This window comes from Hyaena hyaena, unplaced genomic scaffold (genome assembly GCF_003009895.1).
Source record: "Hyaena hyaena isolate Hyena2069 unplaced genomic scaffold, ASM300989v1 scaffold_34, whole genome shotgun sequence".
Classification (NCBI taxonomy): Eukaryota; Metazoa; Chordata; class Mammalia; order Carnivora; family Hyaenidae; genus Hyaena; species Hyaena hyaena.
Window position 1 is genome coordinate 4,679,798 of NW_024080665.1, and position 20,285 is coordinate 4,700,082.

General features: G+C 37.4%; 1 protein-coding gene across 6 annotated transcripts in view; it reads right to left on the minus strand.

Moving 5' to 3' along the window:
• NARS2 (asparaginyl-tRNA synthetase 2, mitochondrial) overlaps positions 1-20,285 on the minus strand; it is a 130,045-nt gene that overhangs the window by 38,131 nt on the left and 71,629 nt on the right. The gene's annotated exons all lie outside the window — the stretch shown is intronic.

Here is a 20,285-nt window from a genome sequence, read left to right on the forward strand (position 1 = left end):
GTGATAATAATAGTTTCATTAAAAATGTTACAATTATAGAAACCATTTTATCCCGAAGGAATCTGCAAATGCTTTACAAACCCTATGGCTTACTAAATATAGAACCAACCACTTCTGGGTGCACTCGACTGCAGCTGCCTTAAACAGCAGGCAACTACACTTCACAGCAATCAAGAACAAAGTAAAGGAAAAATACCACAGCCCAACGAGCTTCACAGAGAATCTATACAGTAACAGTGAAAACTAGAATTTCATGTGGATGAAGTATGCTAATTATTTTTTTAAAAAGTGAAAAAAGAGTATCACATATGTATGGTGATCTGCCTTGCTCAAATCCTCCTCAAGCCATTCACAACCACCCAAGTGTTTCAATGATCGCTGAATGATCCCTGAAACTTGGGGGTGAGGACGGATTTTGAAGAACTGTCTTTGGTGTTCAAGGGAAGAGCTCTTAGCTCAATAATTCAAATAGTGGGGGAAATCTTACTTTTCAATTCCTGCAGAAAAGTGGACACTACACCTTCATTCTTTAACACTTAGAGTCTCCTTCCTGTGGAATCAGGGCAACAACTGGGATTAAATCAAACATATGAAATGCAGAGTATTTCCTGAGGACTATCTAATCTTTGAGTTTTAAGGTTTTGTTAGAATAAAACAAGAGATTTGGGGCTCCTCAGCTATTATGCTGAGCACTCTTCGTTTTACTGGCATTAGTCAAACAACATTAAGATCAGAAAATAGTGCAGAAAGTAGATTGTGCATATACATATACATATATATATATATATGCATGCACATACACATACCTGTTGGGCTTTTTTTTTTTTTTTTTTAAAGACACTCTGGGAAATGAAACAGTACGACAATTATACTGGAAACCAAGATATTTATTTTTTTCTTTCAAAAGGCTATTTTAGTTAAGGCCTAGTTGGTAAGAAGCTTAGGAATTTATGTTTTGGTTCTACAGTCACCTTCCTGAGACCATAATCAGTTAACCTCCAAGAATCTTAGTTTTTAATGGAAATATAAACAATAAGAACTCAAAAATATTACTATGGTAACCTCTCTGCTGAAATTCAGATCCAGATGTGCCTACTAGAATGTTCCTGAAAAGTGACCCTACCTTGTACAAAATGAAAACCCTTGCCCTGCTCCCAGAGTAGACAAAAACCAAAACAAGGAACAATCCTTCCTTTTGTTTTTTACTTTCCCCAGTTCTATTAATCTCAGTTACTCCACCTCATCACCCAGACCAGCTCTGCCACTGCCCACATTTCCCATATCATACTGTTTACACCTAGGAAAACTCTCTCAAATCCAGAGACTCCCTGCCCCTCCCTTTATTATTATTATTATTATTATTATTATTATTATTTTATCTGAGAAAGTGAGTGCATGCACAAGTTTGGGAGGGGGCACAAGGGGGGAGAGAGAATCCCAAGCAGGCCCATTGCTCAGTGTGGAGCCCGACACGGTGTTCAAACCCATGACCTTGGGATCATGACCTGAGCTGAAATCAAGAGCTGAATGTTTAACTGACTGAGCCACCCAGAAGCCCCCCACCCCCCAATTTTTTTTTTTTTAATCTCCACAGATACTGTTAGTGTACACTCTAGTGTATTGCTTGGGGAACTACAACAACTTTTTAAAAATTAATTAATTAAATAATTAAGAGGGAGAGAGTGCAAGCAGGGGCAGGGCAGAGAGAGAGGGAGAGAGAGAATCGCAAGCAGGCTCTGTACCGTCAGCAGAGGCTGACTCAGGCTCTAAATCACCAACTGTGAGATCATGACCTGAGCTGAAACCAAGAGTTGGGACACCTAACTGACTGAGCCACCCAGGCACCCTGAATAACAACAACTTTTTCACCGGTGTATGCCACTTGTCTTTCTTCCTCCGGCCCCAAGCTACTATGACTTCTCAAACTCACGTCTGATTATATCAGTCACAATTTAAAAATCTTCAATGCTTCCCTAGTGTTCAAATGATACAATTCAAACTCCTAACTTTGACTCACTTTCTTTCACAAAACCTTTTCTCTAGTTAGGCTGCAGAAAACGCCCTCACACAGCATGCCTGGGCAAGCCTTGAGGCCTTTGCAAGGCTGTTCCCTGCCTCTAATGACCATCACTGGCTCCTCTCTCTCCAGATGGCAAATTCCCATCTATTTTCAAGACTTGGCTCAAATGCCACTTTCTCTTTGTAACCTTACCATACATCCCCAAATTTACTGTTCCCTCCTTTATATGACTATGACATTTTGTTCATATATTACACAGAATATATCACTTTGAAATGCAATTATATATGTGTCTTTCTCTCCCAATAAACTATGAAATTTTCCAGAGCAGGAATCATGTTTTATTCATATTTACATCTCCAGTGCCTAAGATAAAACAGGTGCTCATGCTGAATGAGTACTAATGATGATGACAGGCTTCCTCAGTTATAAAGTGAAAAAGTACAGCATCCTCACAAACAGTAACATTACAAATAATGTACAGAAAAATACTCAGATATGTTTTACCGTGGCTTTTACTCAGTGCCTAAACTGTGTCAGACAATCTAGGCCTGTCCCAGATATAAATTAAAAAATTATAAGGCCCTGGGTTTCCAGTCTGTGACTACAAAATCTCTTGCCAATAGTATAGCTACATAAATGAAATGAGATTTCATCAGTGATCTTCCTGAAATACACGGAAAGCCAATGAGACTGTTTTTTAAAAGAGACATATAATTTGTATTAAGATGCTAGTTATAGAAAATAGTGGTTTATAAGAAGAACTACAAGTTCCACTCAAAAGGGCATCTGCCTCTCACATGGCAATTCTATGCAGGGTGCTCAAAGATGAGTAGCAATAGGGAATTTTAGTTTAACAACGGTTAATAACTTTCTGTAGCAACGTAGGGTAGGTGTCTCTAGTGTAAAATAACAAAGAACGTCAGGGATTTTTATTTTAATTATAATAAGGATCAGGCTCTGACTGAGGTACCCAAGAGTTAAGTATTATTCTAATAGGGTAAGTAAAAACTGATGGCCACGTGCTTCCTCTGAATTAACACAAATTTAAAATAAACTGGAAGGTATGTTAAAAAAAAAAAAACCTACCTAATTCAGCCGCTAGTCTTTAAGCAGATGAACATGTAAATCACTCAGTAATGAACATCCTATGCCAGTGCTCAGTTTTCTCTTATAAAAGTGGGGATAGCAGCACTACTATCAGCGATAGTAGCTGCCATTAGAAGTACTCCTTGTGGGCCAGGCACAAGCTGTAAGGACCTTAAAGTTAATTCCTTTATAGATAGCTCAATAAAGTATGTATTGTTACTTCTCTTCAAGCTAAGAAATGGAAGTTCAGAGAGGTTAAGAAGCTTTCCCTAAAGTCAGAGTCACAGCCTATTAAGTGTATAGGTCAGATTCAAATCCATATCTGATCCTAGTGGTCACAGCCTTTCTCATGATATGAAAATACTGATGCTCATAACTGAACAGTGACAAACTCAGAGAACTACAAAGAAAACTTCGTAATGGATCCTTCCCCACACTCTTCTCAAAGATAATTAGGGTAAGTAGTTTGATATATTTACCTACCTTATAAATAGCTTACTTGTTTTATGTGTTAAAGTTATAGCTCACTAGGATATGTTGCCTTCATGTAAGAAGAATGATAAATTTTCATCAATATTTCATAACCTTTAGCCTTTCTGGTCTTCAAATTCCTTGATGAGTGGGAGACAGGAGTAGCTTGGCATTAATCTCTAGTGTCTTTTATGACCATTTTGTTTCTAGGTCCGTATGAAATCATTCTTATTTTAATTTATGCTTACTTCTTCTTTTCTGTCATTTGCAGCAAGGCTTGGACTCATCAACATTTAAAATAAGATCTGAGAACAAGGCCACTTCTAAAAAAAGATACAAAACCAGGTGAAAGGCCAGTACTGCTGTGACAAGAGACCAGCAGAAGAAGAAAACGCTCAGTACTAAAAAGCATTCTTGTGCCAAATTATGGAGAGAGGCAAGCTATATAAGGAAAGCCCATGAACTTGGACTTGATGTTTAAGATAAAAAAAGTACAGTCAATACACATCAACCAAGTCAACTACAAAAGTGGCTTTTTTAAAAATAAAAAAACAAAGTTATCAAAAAAAAAAAAGAAGTTCTGCAACAGCCATAAATTGGTAAGTGGAATACTATAAAATGGTCACTGACTGCTTGGCCATTTATTCTTTTTAGCCCTGGAATTTAAGAGCTAATCTTCATAATTTGACAGAATAGAGAAATTATAATTCTTTAGCTGAAGAAGAACTTATTCAGCATAAGGTGGATCATCAACTTTCCCTAAGGCCCCCAATCCCAACCTCCTATCAACTTCTCTGTGCTCAGCTCAGGAAACATCCATTGAACAGCTTTCACCTAGCTTTTAAACCAGTCTCTGTCAAATGGTATTCCCATCTTTCAGAAAGTAATCATCTGTTTTACTACCACTTTGAATCTACTGGATTATCAATACTATGACATATCTGTCTTTCATTATTTCCACAGAGTGGACCCCAGGCCTCTATTTTTCAGTTTTCCTCTCTTCCTCTGACCATTCTACGATACACTTGGTGGAAGCGTGTAAGACACAGCTCTCACTATTTCAACAATTCATGTGAAGATGCCTTAGGGAGGATGCACTCTCAAATCTAAAAATTATTCTCTAGAATAGTTTAGAAATTAAACATTTCTTTAAAAAATGAATTGTCTTTAATGTGAGCTAAATATCTGATTTAGTACTAAGTTTGAGGCCCAAACAAAATTTAATCTTAAATGTATAATGAGATTCAAAGATGAACAGAATCTGACAACAATCCTGGAGGGTTGGCTACTCTTCAGCGAGAAGATAACATCCATGTTATGGAACATCAAGCACACAGGGCAAAGGTAGGAACAAGCCTGACATGTTTAAAGAAAAGAAATAGGGCAGCAGCATGATGAATGGTGAGAGGTCAATGAAGTGGGAAGGGATCCCATAGGGCCTTACTTGTAAGCCATGGTATGAAGGAGAGTCCAGATTTTATTTGATTCTCCTTGGAAGATTCTTTCCTCTTGAAAGATTTAACACTGTATTCTCAGTTTTCCTATTTATTTGACGTCCATCTCTGTCTCCTACATTCTACTCTAGCTGTTTATTAAACACTAGAATTCCTCAACACTTAGTCACTAGACCCTCTTCTGTTCTCGCTGTATACATTCTCCCTAAATGATCTCACCTCAGCCAACAAATTTCAATCACCTATGAGCATACAATTCACACATTTATATCTCCTGCCCAGATTTCTTCTCTAAGCTCCAGAACCATAGATCAGCTGTTCGATTGATCCTTTCACTCGTCACACATAGAACTCACAACTTTCCCTACACTCATTTTGGCTTCAGTCTTCTTCCAACCTTCTTAGGTTATTAGGCTCTTTTTAAAAACACCACGTACTAGTGTGTTCACAGCACCTTTTAAAATTAAAAAAAAAAAAGAAATATATAGATGTGATCATTTGTTTAATGTCTGTCCATTTCTTTCATTTTTCTGACTTCATTACCTATTTTTTGGTTCATATTTTCCTCAGTCTCAATCCAGTGTCCAACAACACTAGACAATTACCACTTGCCAAATGAGCAAATAACTTGTTTTCCATAAAATATGCTGATCCCCAAAATGGATACTTGAAACAGCATTTCGATGGGGGTGAAGATGGAGAAGTAATAAGAGGAAGACGGTAAACAGAATATAAATTACTAAGCAAAAAATTCTGCTATTTTCTGAAATAATTTTTCACTGAAGGCACTAGGAGATAACAAAATCAGTTTTTTGAAAAGTGACTGCCCATATACTAGTTTTTTTTTTTTTTTTTAATGTTTTATTTATTTCTAGGAGAGAGAGAGAGAGAGACAGCGAGAGCAGGGGAGGGTCAGGGAGAGAGGGAGTCACAGACTGAAACAGGCTCCAGGCTCTGAGCTGGCAGTCAGCACAGAGCCCAACGGGGGGCTCGAACCCACGAACCGCGAGATCATGACCTAAGCGAAAGTCGGACGCTTAACCGACTAAGCCACCCAGGAGCCCCGCCCATATACTAGTTTTTACTCTGTAGCCAACAAGTAAATTTTTGAAAAGGACTAGACCTGGTGAACTTCCCTAACTAGCAAAGATTTTACTTCTTGATGAACCGAAATGTTCTCACATGAAAAAATCACCCTAAGTCTTATTCTTTGTAAACAGAGCAGCTCCTGATTATTGTGCTTTTGTGACAGTGGACACCAGCAAGTTAAAAAAAATTATTCCACTCCATCATTTCTGCAATGATGGGCTCTTCAGAGGACTGATTGGATAGGAGGTCTTAGAAAATAAGATTTTGTAAAGGGGCACAATTTGCAGACTGTTCTAAATGACTATTTATCCTGTTTCAATAAGATGCTAAAGTCACTTTTCCAAAAAAGCTAAAGCTAAACATTGTCAACTGCATCTATTCAGACCTAGATTATCCTTCTTATATTACTCATATTTAATAGTCCTTATAATAAGGACCACTAAAGAGAACAAAATGCAATATGTGTACCACATGGTATTTACATATTATTGAAGTCTATAAAGATTTCTAAGGTTATCTTTCTGGAGCCTGATGCTAGAGATAGATGAGTCATTATGGCATTGAACTATCAACAATTTCCTGGGCTCACATCCTGTACAGATGACCCTTACTTTTTTAAGGTTATGGTAATGATTAAGAACATGTACTCTAAAGACTTAAATTGAAATCCTGGTTCCTCAGCTTATGAACTAGCCAAGTTAACTTTTTTGAGAATAAATTTCTCCATGTGAAAATGGGGTTAAGTATACATATGTCATGAAGTTATTATAAAGATAAAATGAAACAAAATATGTCAAAAGCTCAGCCTCCTATTAACTAAATGGTAAGTACCCAACAAATGGGTAATAACTATTTTTTTGTTTGTTTCCTTTCTTTCCAAAGGTCTAAATTCTCATTTGGTTGGTCTCAATATCTCTTTACACTTTGTATTACTGAAAATCTCAAAGGGATTTTGTTTATCTAAGTTATGTCTACTAGTATTTACCATTAAAACCGAGAAATTTTAAAAACCGATGATTTTAAAACAATGATAAACCCATATAAGTCATAAAGAACATTTTTTAATAAAAATTCATAAGAGGAGTGGTACTGTTTCACATTTTTGTAAATCTCTTTCATGTCTGGCTTAATAGAAGACAGCTGGATTCTCATATCTGCTTATGCATTCAATCTGTTGTGCTATCACATGTCACGAAGACTCCGGAAAACTTCAATGTACACTCATGAGAGAATGAGAATGAAAAAAGCAAATACTTTCTTAGTATTACTATGAAAGTAGTTTTAATCTCAAAGACCTCTCCTGAAAGGATCTCAGGGGGCCTCAGGGAATCTCCAGACCAAATTCTTGAGAATCACCATTTCAGGCAATGGTTCTCAATTAGGAGTATTAATTCTGGACTTTATTTCTGGAGACCTTCATTCAGAAAATCAAAGAGGATACTGGCAATGAGTATATTTTAAAAGTTCTGTAAGTAATTATTATGTGAACCCATAATTAAGAACCACTACTCTAAAAAGTGTTTAGATTCCCTCCAAATTGGCCAAGAGGAGGTCAAACTTTCACTCTTCGCAGATGACATGATACTCTATAGGGAAAACCCAAAACATCCCACCAAAAAACTATAAGAACTGATCCATGAATTCAACAAAGTGGCAGGATATAAAATCAATGCACAGAAATTGGTTGCATTCCTATACATCAACAATGAAGAAACAGAAAGAGAAATCAAGGAATCAACCCCATTTACAACTGCACCAAAACCTATAAAATACTTAGGAATAAATCTAACCAAAGAAGTGAAAAATCTATACAATGAAAACTATAGAAAGCTTATGAAAGCAACTGAAGAAGACACAAAAAAATGGAAAAATATTTCATGCTCATGGATAGGAAGAACAAATATTGTTAAAATGTCAATAATACCCAAAGCAATCTACATATTCAACCCAATTGCTATCAAAATAACAGCAGCATGCTTCACAGAGCTAGAAAAAACAATCCTAAAATTTGTATGGAATCCGAAAAGACCTCAAAAAGCCAAAGCAATCTTGAAAAAGAAAACCAAAGCAGGAGGCATCACAATCCCAGACTTCAAGCTGTATTACAAAGCTGTAATCATCAAGACAGTATGGTACTGGCATAAGAACAGACACTCAGATCAATGGTACAGAATAGAGAGAACCCAAAAAAGGACCCACAAATGTATGGCTAACTCATCTGTGACAAAGCAGGAAAGACTAACCAATGAAATAAAGACAATCTCCTCATCAAGTGATGCTGGGAAAACTGGACAACGACATGCGGAAAAAGGAACCTGGACAACTTTCTTACACCACACACAACAATAAACTCAAAGTGGATCAAAGATCTAAATGTAAGACAGGAAGCCACCAAAATCCTCGAGGAGAAAGCAGGCAAGAACTTCTTTGACCCTGGCCACAGTAACTTATTACTCAACACATCTCCAGAGGCAAGGGAAACAAAAGCAAAAATGAATGAATGGGACCTCATCAAGATAAAAAACTTCTGCACAGTGAAGGAAACAATCAGCAAAACTAAAAGGTAACTGACAGAATGGGAGAACATATTTGCAAACAGCATATCAAAGGGTTAGTATCCAAATATCTATAAAGAAATTATCAAACTCAACCTCCAAAAAAACAAAGAATTCAGTGAGAAATGGGCAAAAGACATGAATAGACATTTCTCCAAAGAAGATATCCAGATGGCCAACCGACACTTGAAAAAATGCTCAACATCACTCATCATCAGGGAAATACAAATCAAAACCACAATGAGACACCACCTCACAGCCGTCAGAATGGCTAACATTAACTATTCAGGCAACAACAGATGTTGGCGAGGATATGGAGAAAGAGGATCTCTTTTGCGCTGCTGGTGGGAATGCAAACTGGTGCAGCACTCTGGAAAACAGTATGGAGCTTCCTCAAAAAATTAAAAATAGAACTACCCTATGACCCAGTAATTATACTACTATTTATTTATCCAAGGGATACATGTGTGTTGTTTCAAAGGGACACATGCACCCCAATGTTTATAGCAGCACGATCAACAATAACCAAAGTATGGAAAGACCCTAAATGTCCATCAATTGAATGGATTAAGATGTGGTATGTGTGCGCGTGCGCGCGCACACACACACACACACAATGGAGTATTACTTGGCAATCAAAAAGAATGAAATTTTACCATTTGCAACTATGTGGATGGAACTAGAGGGTATCATGCTAATTGAAACTAGTCAGAGAAATAAAAATATCATATGACTTCACTCATATGAGGACTTTAATATGAAAAACAGATAATCATAAGGGAAGAGAAACAAAGATAATATAAAAACAGGGAGGGGGACAAAAACATAAGAGAATCTTAACTATGGAGAACAGAGGATTACTGGAGAGGTTGGGGGGGGGGTGGGCTAAATGGGTGAGGGGCATTAAGGAATCTACTCCTGAAGTCATTGTTATACTATATGCAACTAACTTGGATATAAATTTTAAAAAAAAATAAATTAAATAAAAATTTTAAAAAAATGTTTAGAATCACTAATTAATATTCTTTTTAGATAGGCTCTGGAATAAAATTCTTAAATGAACAATAACAGGTGTTGGTGAGGATGTGGAAAAACTCCTCATACACAGCTGGTAGGAATGGAAAACTGTGTAGCTGCTGTGGAAGAGCCTGGGGATCCCTCAAAAAGTTAAACAAAGAACTATCATATGACTCAGCAATTCCACTTCTGAGTATATACCTCAAAAAATGAAAATATATGTTCAAACAAAACCTTGTAAATGAATGTTCATAGCAGCATTATTCATAATAGCCAAAAAGCAGAAAAATCCCAAGTGTCTGTTAATAGACTAATAGAAGAACAAAAGGTAACATATCCCTACAATGGAATATTATTCAGTCAGAAAGAGGAACAAAGTACCAATATACCCCACAAAATGGTTAAACCCTGGCATTATGCTGAAACTAAAGAAGGCAGACACGAAAAGCTATATTTTGTATGATTTCATTTCTGTGAAATATGCAGAACAGGCAAATATTTAGAGACAGAAAGCAGAAGAGCAAGCACCAAGGACTAGGGAGAAGGGGGAATAGAGAGTGAATGCTTCATAGGTATGGGATTTCCTGTTGGGGGGTGAGAATGTTCTGGAAATAGACAATGGCGTTAGTTGCACAACGTCACAGATAGTAAACTTCTTGTTATGTGTGTTTTATCCCGATAAAATTTTTAAACATTTACTGGAACTAATTGTCCATGAGGCTCTTCACATGTTTTATTTGATCCTTGCTACCCAAAAAACACTATACAACAGTCATCCTGTTCTTGGTGGCTGTTTCTGACTCCTCTTTCAACTGCGCTTGTAATCTCTGAGACTGCCATCTCCTACCATGTATGGCTGCTCTTTTCTGCCTCATGCTTCCTCTATCTACAGCCCCTTCTTAGTGAAAGGGTATGTTCATTTATAAGCACTATGGCCAATCAGGATACCTCTTCATTGCATTTTAGGTTACAAATGAATGGTAACATGCCAATGAAGTTTGTAGCCCTTAAGACCCCTTTTGCTCAGACTCAGGGATTTACCAAAACTGCCTTCTTTTTGGCATGTGTCAAGGCTGGACCTGAGTAAAAGGAAGCTTTGTTGTAAATACTTAAATGATTTACTAAAGTGGTTCTACAACTTTAGAATGCATTAGACTTCTTGGATCAGTTACAGTAGGCTTCTGGTGGAATCTGTTGGGTTTTCTATGTAGAGTATCATGTCATCTGCAAAAAGTGATAGTTTGACTTCCTCTTTGCCAATTCTGATGCCTTTTATTTCCTTTTGTTGTCTGATGGCTGATGCTAGGACTTCCAGCACTATGTTAAACAGCAGTGGTGAGAGTGGACATCCCTGTCGTGTTTCTGATCTCAGGGGGAAAGCTCTCAGCCAAGTTGCAGGGTACAAAATCAACATACAGAAATCGGTTGCATTTTTATACACCAACAATGAAGCAACAGAAAGAGAAATCAAGAAGCTGATCCCATTCACAATTGCACAAAAAACCATAAAATACCTAGGAATAAACCTAACCAAGGATACAAGAGATCTGTATGATGAAAACTACAGAAAACTTATGAAGGAAATTGAAGAAGATACAAATAAATGGAAAAACATCCCATGCTCATGGATAGGAAGAATAAATATAGTTAAGATGTCATTACTACCCAAAGCTATCTACACATTCAACGCAATTCCAATCAAAATTGCAACAGCATACTTCTCAAAGTTAGAGCAAACTATCTTAAAATTTGTATGGAACCACGAAAGACCCCGAATAGCCAAAGTAACACTGAAAACCAAAACCAAAACGGGAGGTATCACCATCCCAGACTTTAACCTCTACTACAAAGCTGTCATCATCAAGACAGTATGGTATTGGCACAAAAAGACACACTGACCAATGGAACAGAATTGAGAACTCAGAAGTGGACCCAAAAGTATACAGCCAACTGATCTTTGACAAAGCAGGAAAGAATATCCAATGGAAAAAAGATAGCCTCTTTAACATGGTGTTGGGAGAACTGGACTGCAACATGCAGAAGAATGAAACTAGATCAATTTCTCACACCATACACAAAAATAAACTCAAAATGGATAAAGGACCTGAATGTGAGGCAGGAAACCATCAAAACCCTACAGGAGAAAGCAGGAAACAACCTCTTTGGCCTCCACCGCAGCAACCTCTTACTTGACACATCCCCCAAAGCAAAGGAATCAAGAGCAAAAATAAACGATTGGGACCTCATCAAGATTAAAAGCTTCTGCACAGCCAAGGAGACAACCCACAAAACTAATAGGCAACCAACGGAATGGGAAAAGATAGTTGCAAATGACAGACATATCAGATAAAGGGTTGATATCCAGAATCTATAAGGAACTCACCAAACTCCACACCCGAAAAACAAACAACCCAGTGAAGAAATGGGCAGAAGATATGAACAGACACTTCTCCAAAGAGGACATCCAGATGGCCAAAAGACACATGAAACGATGCTCAGCATCCCTACTCATCAGGGAAATACAAATCAAAACCACACTGAGATACCACCTCACACCAGTCAGAGTGGCTAAAATGAGCAAATCAGAGAACACGAGATGCTGGCGAGGATGTGGAGAAACAGGCACCCTCTTACACTGTTGGTGGGAATGTAAACTGGTACAGCCCCTCTGGAAAACAGTGTGGAGGTTCCTCAAAAAATTAACAATAGAACTCCCCTATGACCCAGCAATAGCACTGCTAGGAATTTACCCAAGGGATATAGAAATGCTGAGGTATAGGAGCACATGTACCCCAGTGTTCATAGCAGCACTCTCAACAATAGCCAAAACATGGAAAGAGCCTAAGTGTCCATCAACGGACGAATGGATCAAGAAGATGTGGTTTAGCTATACCATGGAATACTACATGGCAATGAGAAACAATGAAATCTGGCCATGTGTAGCAACATGGATGGACCTTGAGGGGGTTATGCTGAGCGAAATAAGTCAGGCAGAGAAGGCCATATATCATATGTTTGCATGTATAGGAGGATTAGGAGGAACTTAACTGACGAACAAGGAGGAGAAGAAGGGGGGAAATGGTGGGGGAAAGGGAGAGAGGGGGGAGGGGGGATGGGCATGGAGGAGGGCACTCATGGGGATGAGCACTGGGTGTTATGTGGAAACTAATTTGACAATAAACTATTTGTAAAAAAAAAAAAAAAAAAAAGAATGCATTAGACTCCCCTGGGGCTTGTTAAAATCCAGCTTGCTGGACCCCACACTCAAGGTTTCTGCTTCAGGAGATCTTAGGGTAGGCCTGAGATTCATGTTTCTATAAGTTCCCAAGAGATGTTGCTGGTCCAAGGACAACATTTTGAGGACAACTGTTCTAGAGTGGTTCTCAGTCTTGGCTGCATAGAATAATGTATGGTTCTTCAAAAACAATCACAAGAACCAGTCCCACCCACAGACCGATTAAATCTGTTTTTCTGGGGGCATGAGTTGAAATATGATGCATCTATATTTTTTAAAAGGCTCGCCAATCTCCCCCCTCCCCCGCAGACATTCTAATGGACAGCTAGAGTTGAGAACCACTGATGTAGACCTTCTAATTACCAATTATAATGTAAAGTAAAAGGGACAAATAACTGATACAAAGGTGTTAGTTCACAAAAGGTACCATTTGCATGAGAGCTGGAGACTATGAATGGAATAAGACATTTCTAATATTCTTGACCAATTCCAAATCAGAGCTTATTCTATGAATGGAAAAGCATAAAGGGACCATGGCAGACTAGAAACAGAGACATGATACTTTTAAAGGAGCACTTAGCCTACAGAAATAATGCAGAAAAATCTCTATTTCTCTGCATTCATTTCCCCTGCATTCTAGAAGAGGAGGAAGAGGAGACGGAGGGAACAGGGTGAGGAAGAGGAAAAGAGGAAGACACAGAATAGAGAAATACCCATTTAGACCCTGAAGTTAAGTCTTTTACGTGTGTACCACGTGACATATACAGGGATATCAGGACTGCATAATAATACACTAGGAAAACACTAGGAAAAAATATCCATCAGTAATAAAATAGATGATTTGTGGCATATTCATATTCATAAAAATAATATCCCACAGTAGCAAAAATGAATAGATATGCAACATGAGTATAATATAACAATGTGGAAGCCATTAGGAATATATTAAGTGAATAAAGGAAGTCACAGAGGAATACACACAGATGATTCCATTTATATAAAATTCAAAAGCTTGTAAAACTAAAAAATGAGTTGTTTATGAACATATGTGATGACACTATGAATAAAAAATGATAAACACAAAATTAAGGCTAGTGGCTAATTCTCATGGGGAGGGAAGGGAAAGTACATAGAGGAGACTAAAGAAACATTTTAGGTGGACCAGGGTGTTGAATGTATCATTATTCTTTATACTTTACCTATACATGTATTTAAAAAGTAATTTTGTGTCCATGCAATATTTAGCCACCAAAAAAGACACAAGATGGATAACCTAATGGAACACAATGAAAAGTAAAATGACAAAATTATACTAAAACTAAAGGACAGGCATTAGCATGAGAGCTCAAAACACCTTACCAGGACACCACTCAGTTCTTCATGCTTCCTACCTTTCTCTCTCTCTGTCCATTCAATTTAACTCAACAAACCTTAATATACTCTGAGTACCTATATTTGTCCAGCATTATTACTATGCTAAGGGCAACAGAAACCTCCTCACAGCATGGAACACGAGTGACTTCAATGCTTTATGCTTTGGCCAGAGGCTAATTAAGTCTGCACTGTTCAATATGGTGACTACCAGCCACATATGGCTATTTAAATTTACACTAATTAAAATTAAATAAAATAAATAAAAATTCAATCCCTCAGTCAAACTGGCTACGTTTCAAGCGCTCAACAGCTACATACAGCAGCTTGTGGCTACTGTAGTGAATAGTGCAGATAAAGTGCTGCAGGAAGTCCTACTGTACCAGAGAAGACTGCTGAAGTCTCAGCAAACCCAGAAGACAACCAACCAAAAAAACCCATGTGCTCAGACAATGGGACATGAGGGAAGGGATCAAAGGAGGAAGAGCTGCTGGGCCTACTCATACACGTTTTATTTTACCCACAGCTATTGATCTGCCATGTCAGGTCCCTGTGGTTCTCCTCCCCTCATATCTGTTGCTTTATAAAAATAATGTTCTACTTCTTGGGTGTTTGCAGCCATAGCTCCTCTCTTCTGATAAAATGGATGCCTTTCTGAAAGGTACTGATACACAACCTAAGAATTACTCAGTAACCCATATTTATATCTTTTATTAACTTTCCATCTATGTGCATGCCTAACTTGAGGATCAGGCTTTGACAGGTATTAAATCATCAATGGCCAACTATAAGCCATTGTATTCGTCATCTTCTAAAGATGAGGATGAACCAACTAGGCTCCAATGGCAGTGGCTCCCTGAGAAGGAACATTCAAAACAGATACATGATGCAACAAATAGTTCTTCCATCTTTTGTTTTCACTTATAAATATGTCGCTAAATGCCAAAAAGAAACAATGAGTGCTGAATAATACTAAAAACAAATGCTTTTAATTATATTGATCATGGTATGATCTATACAAAAGGTAAGGAGACTTTGGATTGAACAATTTGAGCAGTTATCTTCACATTCTCATATCACACTCAACTCTCAACAGCTATATATGAAATCTCAGTATTATCATATCAAACACATATTTTGGCGACAAGGGGCATGCTTGTAAATTGTGAGACTTCTTTACACAGTAGTTCCTAAAGTGCGGTCTACCCAGACTTCAAATGTTCTCACTGAATCTTATACTATACTGCTCTGAAGGAGGATCAGAAGGAAAGCACAGAATAATTATCCATTTGAAGAAACTAAATAAAAGTCACTAAAGATGTTTCAGAAACAAAAACATTTAGGTTTTTATCTTTATCTTCCAACCTCCATCATGATTCACACACTAAATTTGCCTCTTAAATGTGAAATATGGCTGGGTCAGGTTTTGCATATTCTCCAAATTGTAGAGATTTATGTGACACATGTATATTTATCTGTCCCATGCACTTGTTTCAGTGGCAAAACAGAGGTTTTAATTTTTCAATGCAGGGGTATATGATAGGAGATAAAGTGGGTACTGACATCAAGAGAAATAAATATAATTATCGACTAATATATGTGAGTGAGCTTACTGGTTACCAATTTCTACTGGTGAGAGGGAAGCAAAAACCATGGCTGGCTGAGTTTCTTATTAATAATTTCTTCTAGAGAAGCAAAAATGAAGTTTCCTTTTATTTTATAAAAAAGGGAGCAAGTGTATCTTACTAAAGCAAAAATACATACAAGTGGTTTCTACAATTTATGTACGTAATTTATAGGTGATTTGAAAAAAATTTTAGTAACACTCAAGTTTCTAAATTCACACAAAAAGAAATTTATACCAACAATATGGGAAGGTAAAATGAAATAAAGTTATGTCAAAATATCTAAACAGATCCAATATAATATTATTCAAGTTTCTTAATGTATTGTCTAATGGAATTTTTAAAAAATTTCTAACTAGAAAGATTGGTGCAATAAGTCAAAAGTACAGAAGTAACTCAAGCCTACAGGTCACACCAGCCAAGAAGAAACAGATCCAGCAGTCTAGGGCCTAGCTATCCGTCCTTATCTTACAACCATCATTCTCTACCATCAAGTCATACTCATGTACTCCTTTGTTAAGCAAACATTAATCAGACTACTAACTACCATAAAAAATAGAGAAATAAATCAGACATGGCCTTTGCCTTCAAGGCTTATATAGAATAGTAGGGGAAATCACAGACTTAAATGTACAAGCTACAATGACAAAATTCCTAAGGAAAAAAAATAGGAGAACATCTATGTAGCCTTTTGAGTAACATATGAAAATCAAGAATCAAATAAGAAAAAAGTGAGAAAATGTGTATCAACAAAATAAAATAAACTTTGGTCTTCAAAACATGCTGTAAAAAGATGGAAATAGCAAGGCACACTAAGAGAAAAGTATCTATAATGCATACATATGAAAAAGGAGTAGTATCCAAAACATATAAATAACTCTTGTAACTTAATAACAAAAAGACAAAGAACCTAACAAAAAAGTGCAAAGGAACTGAAAAGACAGTTCACAAAAGGAGATACATAAATGGCCAATAAGCACATAAGAAAAAAAAAAATTCAACAATATTAGTCATCACAAATGCAAACTAAAACTGTAATGAGACATATACTTACCAGAATGACAAAAAAAATACTGACAACATCAATTTTTGTCAAGCATGTGGAGTAAACAGAACTCTCATCTTTTGTTGGTGGGCATATAAAATAATACAAGTACTTCAAAAAACTGCTTGGCAGTTTCTTATAAAATTAATCACACATTTACCATACAACCCAGCAATACCTAGGTATTTACCCAAGGGAAATGAAAACATGTGCACACAAAGACTTGTGCATAAATTTTTATACAGTTTCATTTATAATATCCCCAAACTGGAAACTAGTGCCCATCAAAAAATAAGTGAATTAAAAAATTGTATATTCATGCAATGGAATAATATTTAGCAATAAAAAGGAAGAAACTACTGATTGAATCTCAAAAGCATATGTTGAGTGAAAGAAGTCAGACACAAAAAAGTAAATATTGTGTGATACCATTTATTTAAACCTTCTGTTTAATTTAAACTATTTATTTAATACACCATTTATTTAAACTATTTTGTTAAATATTATATAAATACTATTTATATGAAATGCTAGAAAAGTTCTATAGTTTTCTTAAATGTTTATTTATTTTTGAGAGACAGAGAGAGACAGTATACGAGTGGGGGAGGGCAGAGAGGAGGAGACACAGAATCTGAAGCAGGTTCCAGGTCCCCAGCTGTCAGCAGAGACCTCAATATGGGGCTCAAACTCAGGAGCCATGAGATCATGACCTGAGCCAAAGTCAGATGCTTTACGGACTGAGCCACCCAGGTGCCCCAGAGACAAGGAAAATTCTAATCTGTGACGACAGAAAGTAGACCAATGGTTGCTTAGGGCCCGGGCCAGAGAGGGAGACGGCCTACAAAGGGAAATAGGGGATTTTTCTTTTTGGTGATAGAAATGTTTTTTATTTTTATTACAGTAGAGGTTATAAGGCTTTATAAATTTGTCAAAACTTACCGAACTGTACATTTACAATGGGTGGTTTTTCTGTATATAAAGTATATTCAATAAAGTTGACTGAGAAGCAACAATAACAAAAAGTGCTTATTTATGCACTGGCTTAATTACTCAATTGGCCTGTTACTTAATTCTTAAATTCTAATCACACCCCAACTACACTATAAAAGGTGAAGTGTCAGGCTCCTGGAACCACTGAAGGGGCACCGCAATCATCTACTTCAAAGAACAAAAGAATCCAGAACACAGTGATGTCCCACTGTCAACACAGCTGATCACAGCTCTTAGGGTAGATTATGACCTCATCTGCTCTCAAGTTTCTTTCTGATTTGGTCTTCAAATTCTGACAGGTATCTTATTTTTGTGTCCTCATCCCCTCCTTCATTCCAAGGCACTGGTGTAGCTTCACCTTCTGACCCGTCTCGTCTTGTGAGTTCTGAATTCTGGCAGACTCACTGTTTGTCTTAATCTTCTGCTCTGCATAACGCCAGTGCTGCTACTCTTGTAAAACAACTTGATTACTGGCTGCCAGCTATTTTTCCTGGTTACAACACCTTGGCTTCTTTCTTTATAATCACCCTGGGCTCTCCAGGTCCCAGACTGCATGACAACCATCATCACAGCACTTACCATTTCAGTGTCAAACTGTGATAAATGCTAGGCTGTACACAGTACCTAATTCTCACAATAGTTCTGCAAGGTGGCCATTACTATTCATCCTTATAATTAGGAAGTGGTGGCTCAGATAAGAAACTTATAAAACTAGTATTTATAAAAGGAGAATTCTAATTTGGGACACCTGGGTGGCTCAGTTGGTTAAGCATCTGACTTCGGCTCAGGTCATGATCTCACGGTTCATGGGGTTGAGCCCCACATCAGGCTCTGTGCTGACAGTTCAGAGCCTGGAGCCTGCTTCAGATTCTCTGTCTCAATCTCTCTCTCTGTCCTTGCCCTGCTTGTGCTCTGTCTCTCCCTCAAAACTAAATAAACATTAAAAAAAAAAAATACACTTTTTTATTTTTAGGAGAGAGAGAGAGAGACAGACAGCGTGAGCAGGGGAGGGTCAGAGAGAGAGGGAATCACAGAATGAAACAGGCTCCAGGCTCTGAGCTGGCAGTCAGCACAGAGCCCGACGCGGGGCTCGAACCCACGAACCAAGAGATCATGACCTAAGCGAAAGTCGGTCGCTTAACCGACTAAGCCACCCAGGCGCCCGCAAAAAAAGTGTATTTTTTTTTTTAAAGGAGAATTCTAAATTTGTTGGACTATATGACAACTTGCTTGGAAAAATTCAGCCCCTTCTGGTAAGGATACATTACCTTAGTAGCTACTTCACTCTGTAACAGGACTGGGAATCCTCTGTATGTCAATCAAGAAGTCTGTCCCATATTTTTAACATTCTCCTTGGTGTCCAACACAGTTACATACCATTTGGGTGAACACTAAAATATTGCTGAATAAATGAGTACCCATAGTTATTTTTAGGTAGAAGAAAACAAGCTAGGAGGAAAAAAAAAAAAAAAGGCAAAGAACACAAATTTTTTCTGCTCCTAGCCCAACCTAAATTCTGCAAACATGTAACAAATAGATTTTTTTCCCCTTCTCCTAAAAAAGTAATTAAATCCACCAGAGCAAAATAGAATTTGGACAAGATTACACAGTAATTGTAAGCAATAATAACATCAGTTTTGCTTTTTATAGCTCCAATTACTGTTCATAATGGTCAAATTACTACAGATTAATTGATGCCTCACTACAGTAACCTGTTAGGCAATGCTAACAGGCATTGCATTTTATGCAAAATGAGTTCTATTTGTGTCATTCTTCAAAAGATTGACTGGTAATATTTTTTTAACGTTTTATTTATTTCTGAGAGAGAGAGAGAGAGACAGCATGAGCAGGGGAGGGTCAGAGAGAGAGGGAGTCACAGACTCTGAAACAGGCTCCAGGCTCTGAGCTGGCAGTCAGCACAGAGCCCAACGTGGGGCTCGAACCCACGAACAGCGAGATCATGACCTAAGCGAAAGTCGGACGCTTAACTAAGCCACCCAGGCGCCCCGACTGGTAATTTTTTTTTAACTCACACCAAACTTGCTTATTTCAAAGGCATTCAATACTTCAGACTTGCTCAGCCAGACCTGAGATAATACAAGAATGGGGCTGATTCTCTGATACACTTGAAGAGGAGAAAAGGAAAATTAGTAACTGCCTTCACAAAGGAATGCAATACTAGAAATAGGTAGAGAACCCCATGTTTAGACTTGCAAGGTGGTATGCAGATACTGCAGAATTAATAACACATTAGGCAAAGGCACTAACTCATCACACAAATAATGAAGAGCCTAATGAGAAATTAAAGAAAAATAAACTATTAC